Raw genomic sequence first — 8,129 nt, 5'->3', positions numbered from 1 at the left:
GCTGAAAAAAATTAAAACAACTCCATGAGAACAAAAATATTATCTTGAGTCTGTTGTTTTGTGCCATGTGACCCTATGCAATATAGCTCTGAACTCCACCATACCCTGAGCCAGACATCACTGTCTCCAATGCACCTACCCCCATTAGCCCAGTTACTGTGTCAATCTATCTCATCCAGAATCTTCCTCTCATGCTCTGTCCCTCTGTTCAGCAATAGGTGTTGTTGCTATAAGGTATTGCTGTCATAAAGTAGCTGGAGCAAGAAGGGCTTCCTACATTTTTTTGCTTTTCTTCAATGGCAAAGAAGATCTGTCTGCCTCTTGCTGCTGGCTTGCTAAATTCAGTGGCAAGACTAGCCAATCCCCTTGTAGATTGTTGAGACTGATCAATCTCCTTGTGGATAGGCTAACATGCCCCATTTGCACACTCCTGCCTATCAACATTGTTGTTGATTGTCTTCGAGTTGAGCACGACTCAGCAACCTTATGAACAAAAAGCCTAAAGCCCCTCTACAACTATCAACATTTATCAAAGTTCATAGAGTTTCTGGAGGCATATTTAGGAAGTGGATGATAGCAAAGTCAAATAACAGCTAAGAAAAGTGATATTGAAAGATAAACTCTACAGGTTGCAATACTGAGAGATACTATGGGCAAAATCTTGAATAATCCAGAAAGCATCAAAAGAAGATGGAGGGCATGCACAGAATCACTGTACCAAAAATAACTGGAAGACCCTGAAATACTTCAGGAAGCACCATATGATCAAAAGTCAACAAAGATGAAAGAAGAAATTCAAGCTTCACTGAAAGCAATGGCAAAAAAAATAAGACCCTAGGAATCAATGGGAAACCAATTGACATGTTTCAATTAGCAAATTCAGCCCTGAACACACTCACCAGTATGCTAGAAAATTTAGAGGACAGCTACCTGGCTGACTGACTGCAAGAGATCCATATCTGTTTCCATTCCCAAATAATGTGATTCAACAGAATGTGGAAATTATTTAACAGTATTATTAATATCATATGCAAGCAAAATACTGCTGAAAATCATTCAAAAATAGCTGGAACAGATCATAGACTGAGAACTGCCACAAATTCAAGAAAAGTTTATAAAAAGGTTGTGGCACCAGGGATATCATTGCTGATGTCAGATGAACCTTGGCTGAAAGCAGAGAATACCATAAGAATGTCTATTTGTGCTTTATTGACCATGCAAAGTCTTTTGACTGTGTGACTCAGAACAAATTGTGGCCAATGTTGAGAAGAATAGGAATCCTAAAACACTTAATTGTGTTCATGTGAAACCTACACCCAGACAAAGAAACTGTTGTGTAAACAGATCAAGGGCACGCTACATAGTTTAAAATAAAGGTGTGTGTAAATGTTGTATCCTCTCTCCTTACCTACTCAATTTGTATACTGAGCAAATTATTCATGAAGCTGGACTCTATGAAGAAGAATGTGGCATCAGGATAGTAGTAAGACTTATCAATAACCTTCACTATGCAGATTACATTAACTTGCTTGTTGAAAATGAGGATTTGAAGCACTTGTAGAAAAAGATCAAAGAATACATTCTTCAATGTGGCTTGCACCAGAGAATCAAGAAAACAAAAATTCTCACCACTGGACCAATAGGCAACATCGTGATAGATGGAGAAAAGATTGAAAGTGTTGACAACTTCATCTTACTTGGATCCACAATCAACACTCTTGATACCAGCAATCAGGAGATCAGAAGATGTGTTGCAATGGAAAAGTCTGTATGTAGTCAGGGACTTCTCCAAATTATTGAGGAGGAATGATTTCAATTTGAGGACTAAAGTGCACTTGATTCAGGCCATGGTCTTATCAATGACTTGCTATGCATTTGAAAGTTCAACAGTGAGTAAGGATGAGAAAAAAATTGATGCTTTTGAATTGTGGTGTTGGAAAAGAGTACTGAATATCCCATGACCTGCCAAAAGAAGAAACAGATATGTCATCAAAAAGGTGCAGCCAGAATGGAGGCAAAGATGACAAAGCTTTATCTCACAGACTTTGGGCATGTTGTTAGGAGGGGCTATTTCTTAGAAAAGGGCATTATTCTTGGAAAGGTGGAGAGTCAGCAAATGAAAGGAAGACCCTCAATGAGATGGACTGACACAGTGACTGTAGCAATAAACTCGAATATGTCCATGCTGAGGATGACATAGGATAGGACAGGGTTCAGATCTGTGGTCGCCAGATTAGTATGAGTCATACTCGATTCGATAGCACCTAACAAGAACAACACAAGCCGATGGCTGTTGAATTGACTGTGGGTCACTGCAACCCTGTAGGACAGAGCAGAACTGCCCATAGGGTTTCTAAGACTGTAAATATTTCTGGAAACAGACTGCCATATTTATATACCATGGAGTGGCTGATAAGTTTAAACCATCAGTCTTTTGGGTCAAATTCTTTAATCACTACACCACCAGAGATCTTTCTCCTTTGACAAAGGAGAGGTAAAACAAAGCTTAGAAGTAGAAAAATGGTAAAAGAGATATCATGCAAACACTTATCATAAGTAAGAGTAGCTATCTTTTTTAATAGAAAAATTATCTTTTTATTTTATTATTTTGTGTGTGTACCATCAAATCAGATCTGACTGGTACAGGAGGTGATTGCCCCTCCTCCAGCAGAGAATCTGGTGGATTCAGATCACGTATCTGTGGTATTACAGTGCAGCTTCTTGCCACTAGGCCACCAGAGCTCCCTTAGAGTAGCTATCTTAACATCAGAACAGTAGAGTTTAGGACAAAGAGATTACTAGAAATAAAGAAATGCTTAAGTGCTTGGGGAAAAATAGCATATGGTCATATCTTCTTGTTTTACCTCACAAGGTGGTGAATAATTATTATTATCATGACCAAAATTTATTCCTGTGAAGAAAAGATCAAACATATTCCACTCTCCAGCTTTTTCACCAGCTGTCCTTCTCATTGGACTCACTACTTCCCTAAAGGATTAAAAAAATAAATTCCCACACATAGCTCATAAAATATACATGCAAACATGAACTTTGTTACAGAAGTCAGCAGTATCCGATCAGAATCAGATCAAGTTGCAAGTAACAAGGACAACTCAGGATACAAGTCTCAATCAGGAAAGTCTCTTCCATGCCCTAGTTCCTGACCTGAACTCTTGCTCCTGGCTGAGGCCCTGCACTGTTTGGGCAAATGTTAAAAGTTTGGCCAATAAGCACCTGGAGGCACTTCATTCTGCCAGTAAGCCTCCTGCCGAAAAAATAGCTTCAACATATACACAAATCAGTACTGACAGGAACTGAAATTAGAAAGATTTCAACACCTCTCCCAATAGCTACTGGAAAAGGAAGATGTCAAATCAGCAGAATACACTACAATCTACTTCATGTTTTGACACTTTATAGAATACTTTATTCTATAAATGTAGAATACACAACCTATTGAAGTGCACATAGAACACTCATCATTAAGTGGTCATCAAATAAGCCATCATACATTTTAAAAAGGTTTAAATGCCACAGGATATTTTTGTTTTACCACGATTTAACTAAAACTGAATTCAGTAACAGAAAGATCTGGAAAGTTGCCAAGTATGTGGCAATAAAGCAACATGTTTTATTTTCCTATGAGTCAAAGAATAAATTTCAAGAGAAATTAAAAGGAACATCAAACCAAATGATAATAAAGACACAGCTTATTAAAATTTGTGAGATTACAGTAAAACAGTGCTTTGAGGGAAATTTGTAAATCCAAATGGTCCTTGCTAAAACCAAAACAAATGGTTTAAATGAAATATTTCAAACATACACTGTTGCTGTTGTTAGGTGTTGAGTAGAACTCACAGCGACAACAGGCATAGCAGATCTGAACCTGTACTATCCCACATCATCCTCAATCATCCCTCAATACTTGAGCCTATTGCTACAGCTACACTGTCACTCCGTCTCGATGAGAGTCTTCTTTTTCTCTGACCCTCTATCTTTCTCAGCATGATGTCCTTTTCCAAGGACTGACTCTTCCTGATCACAGGTGAGACCAAGTATGTGAGACAAAGTGTCATCATCTTTGCTTCTAAGGAGCACACTGGCTGCACCTTCTACAAAGCATAATTGTTCATTCTTGTGGCAGTCCATGGTTTATTCAGTACTCTTTTTTTATTATTATTAAATTTTATTAATTTTCATGAACATTTACAGAGATTTTGGGTTTTCATTCATTCATTATTGCACTATTTTCTCTACCCTCCTCCCCAGTTCGTTCTTCTTACCCCCCCTTGTAAGTCTGTTTTAATTGTCCAATTGCCACAGTGCTTGTCAAAGCCAGTTCTGATTAATCTCCTTTGTCAATGTGTCCTTTGCCATTCCCTATCACTCCTCCCTGAGAGAGACTTCACTCTGATTCATAAGGAAAAGGGGATGGCATATTGTCTTAGCTACTTCCTGCTGAAAAGGGATGCTGTAGGTTTCAGGGTGAAGATCTTCTCTCACTACTCTAAAGGGCCCGTTGGTAATAGAAGACAGGTAGACTATTATAGATTGATTTTGGAATTTAGATGCACTGTTATCAATTGTGCTTAGCCGTACATGTTCATATCCTTGAAGATGTATCATGGAAGTGTTGCAGCAAAGAAAACACAAATTTAACAAGTTAAAGTACATGAGTCAAAAATTAAAAAGCAATAATATTCCAAGTACAGGCTCTAATAGTGCTATAAATCAAGTTACAGAGGGAAGGTAGTTCTTAAAATAAAAGGCCTATTGACTAGAACTTTGTCTATTGTTATAAAGGTTAGGAACCACAAGATGTAGAGGCTCAACTATGTCATTTATTGTTCTTAAGTCCTGGAGCAAATTCCATCTACTACTGGGTTGTTTTACAACTCAGAAGTCCGCATGCAAGGCAGAGGTGAAGTAAGGAACTGTTTATGAGGTTTTCCGTCAATTCCAACAACTAAGACATAGTGAGAAGTGTTGGGACCTCAGAAGGCTCTTGTGTCCAGGAGAAAACAAATATACTTACCAGTAATGTTAATGATCACCCACAGCTCTTCTGGGAGGATCTAAATCGTTGAAGCGGTTTATTCAGTACTCTTCTCCAACACCACAACTCAAAGGCATCAATACTTCTCCTGCCTTCCTTAGTCATTGTCCAACTTTCAGATGTGTAGGAAGTAATTGAAATCAGGTTCACCTGAGTCTTTAAACTGACATCACTGCTCCTTGGCACCTTGTAGAAATCCTTGACAGCAGATTTCCCCAATGCAGCACATGTTTTTATTTCTTGATTATTGTTGCTAATGGATTGTTAATTGTGGATTTAAGCAAGAAGAAATCATTGGTAGCTTCAATTTTTTTTTTATCATCATGTTGTTTATTGGTCCAGTGGTGAAAGGTTTTTTTTCATTATTTGAGATGTAATCTATATCGAAGGCTGTAGTCTTTGATCTTTTGCAGTAAGTATTTCTGGTCTTCCTCGCTTTCAGCAAGCAAAGTTGTGTCATCTGCATAAAGCAGGTGGTTAGTGAGTCTTATTCCAATTCTAATGCTACATTCTTCTTTATAAAATTCAGCTTCTCAAATTATTTGCTTTACATACAGATTTGAATAGGGTGGAGAAATACAGCCCTGAAACATGGCTACAGTCTCCTGGTCTAGGTGTTATTGTTGTTGTTATGTGCCATTGAGTCACTTGCGACTCATAGCGACCCTATGTACGACAGCCCTAAACTCTGCTCTGTCCTGTACCAATCACACTGTCTCTGACACATCCATCCCGATTACCCCAGTCACTGAATCAATCCACCTCACAGAGGGCCTTCCCCTCCTGCGCTGTCCCTCCACCCTACCAAGCATGATGTCCCTCTCCTAGGACCAGTCCCTCCTTACAACATGTCCAAAGTATGTTAGACAGAGCCTCAGAATCCTTGCCTCCAAGAAGCAGCCCGATTTAACCCTCTCCAGGATGAACCTGTTTGTTTTCTTGGCAGTCCAGGGTACATTCAATACTCTTCTACAGCACCACAGCTCAAAGGCATCAATTCTCCTTCTATCCTCCCTAGTCATTGTCCAACTCTTTGATGCATAACAAGTGATTGCAAAGACCATGGCTTGTATTAGATGTACCTTAGTCTCCAGAGAGACACCATTTCTCTTCAGTCCTTTGGAGAGGTCCCTAACAGCAGACTTTCCCATTGCAATACGTCTTTTAATTTCCTGGCTGCTGGTGCCAAGAGTGTTGACTGTGGAGTCGAGCAAACTAAAGCTGTGAATAATCTCAATCTCTTCACCATCCATCCAGATGCTGCCAATTGGTCCAGTGGTGAGGTCTAGGTGTTGGTTTTGAATAAGCATGATTAAGTGTTCTGGGATTCTCAAACTTCTCAATGTTACCCATAATTTGTTATTATCCACAGAGTTAAATGCCTTTGCATAGTCAATTAAAAAAAGCAAGGGGAAAAAAAGATGAGCAAACTATACCTAAAGGAGAAGAGAGAAAAAAAATTTAAAAATCAGAAATCAATGAAACATAAGTAAATGACTAATAGAATAAAAGAAAATTTTATACTTTATAAAGATTTACAAAGCCTTCTATTTTAGCTAAAAGAAAGTTGTTTGTTTTTTTTAAAGAAAATATACATCATCAATGATGGTTACCCATGGTGGACAGTGTTTGGTGGAGCTTCCCAATTAAAACAAGCTTGGAAACAGGAGTGTCATCCACTTCCAAAATAGCTTGGCTCGGGAAACTTGGAGAAATGATGAAAGTTAAACAGGTGTTCAGGTCTTTCATTCATAGGGTTGCTATGAATCATGTATGACTCGACAGCACATAACAACAACAATTCTGGAATGACTGAAGAGACATCATGACAGTACTTACAAATATTAAGTAAAAAAAATTTTTCAATAACTTTATGTAAATAAAATTTAATTCCTAGATTAAATAGTCCAATTCTTCAAAAAATACTATTTAAATTAATAGATCTGTAATTTAAAAAGCAAACAAGCAAAAAGTTCAGACCTAAAATAATTTCTCTGGTTAATTCTGTAAAAAATTTAATAAATATTATAAAAGCTATACGTACATTCAGAAAAGAAGGAACACTTCACAACTCATCTTATGATAGCAACATTAATTACCCTGGCACCAAAATAAGATAAAGACATCACAGGAAAATAAGACAGTAGAGTAAAATGGTTCCTTCTTCACAAACATAAATGCAAAATCTAAAATAATGAAAATGAACAATGAATGAATGGAAATCCAAAATATCTGTAAATGTTCATTAAAATTAATAAAATAATTCTTTTTAAAAAAGAAAAAAATTTAATTCACCAATATTTAGTAAGAATCACAACTAGTTTTTGTGGTTTTTGTTTGCTTGTTTTGTCTTTATTGGGAGTGCATTTATTTTGGGTCATTAAAAAACTTAAACTTTACACTGCAAACTTTAAATTATATAAGGAAACATATTTGAATTTTCTTTGTTCCTTGACAGCAATTAGATCAAAGATTTAGTAGTAAATAGTTTCCTTGACTATCATGCTGAGGAATGCTTTTCCCTGTATTTGCTGTTACCTAAAGAATGGTCACATTTCTTCAATAAAGTTTCAAGGGCTTTAAAAATATTATTATTTAAAAACCTACCTAATAGTTAGCATTTCACACTTTTTAATGGCATTTTAGAACCAGAAAAGCCAAACTTTAAAGTTGCCTTTTGGACTAGTCCAAGTCCATATTATATTGGCTTATGTAGAGTAACATTAAACATTTTTAGGTTTTTAATTGTTTGAGACCTTGATGATAAAACTAGCTATGAAATTCTTAAATTTTGAAAATTTGTATGATTAAAAATGTAGGTGATCAGAATAGGTGAGGATTTCTTCAAACTTCAAATTTAACTTAAGAAACAAGTTTTGTTACTATTTGGACCATGTGATCACACAAGAGAACTTTATATACAAAACTGGAGAAAAAACAAAGTTGTTGTTGTTGTTGTTGTTATGTGCTATTGAGTCGCTTGTGACTCATAGCGACCCTATGTACAACAGCCCTAAACTCTGCTCTGTCCTGTGCCAATCGCACTGTCTCTGACACTCCCATCCCAATTATC

This window comes from Elephantulus edwardii, unplaced genomic scaffold, assembly GCF_000299155.1.
Source record: "Elephantulus edwardii isolate Elephantulus edwardi_28Jun2011 unplaced genomic scaffold, EleEdw1.0 scaffold00031, whole genome shotgun sequence".
In the NCBI taxonomy this organism is placed as follows: Eukaryota; Metazoa; Chordata; class Mammalia; order Macroscelidea; family Macroscelididae; genus Elephantulus; species Elephantulus edwardii.
Note: the sequence above shows the minus strand (reverse complement) of the source record.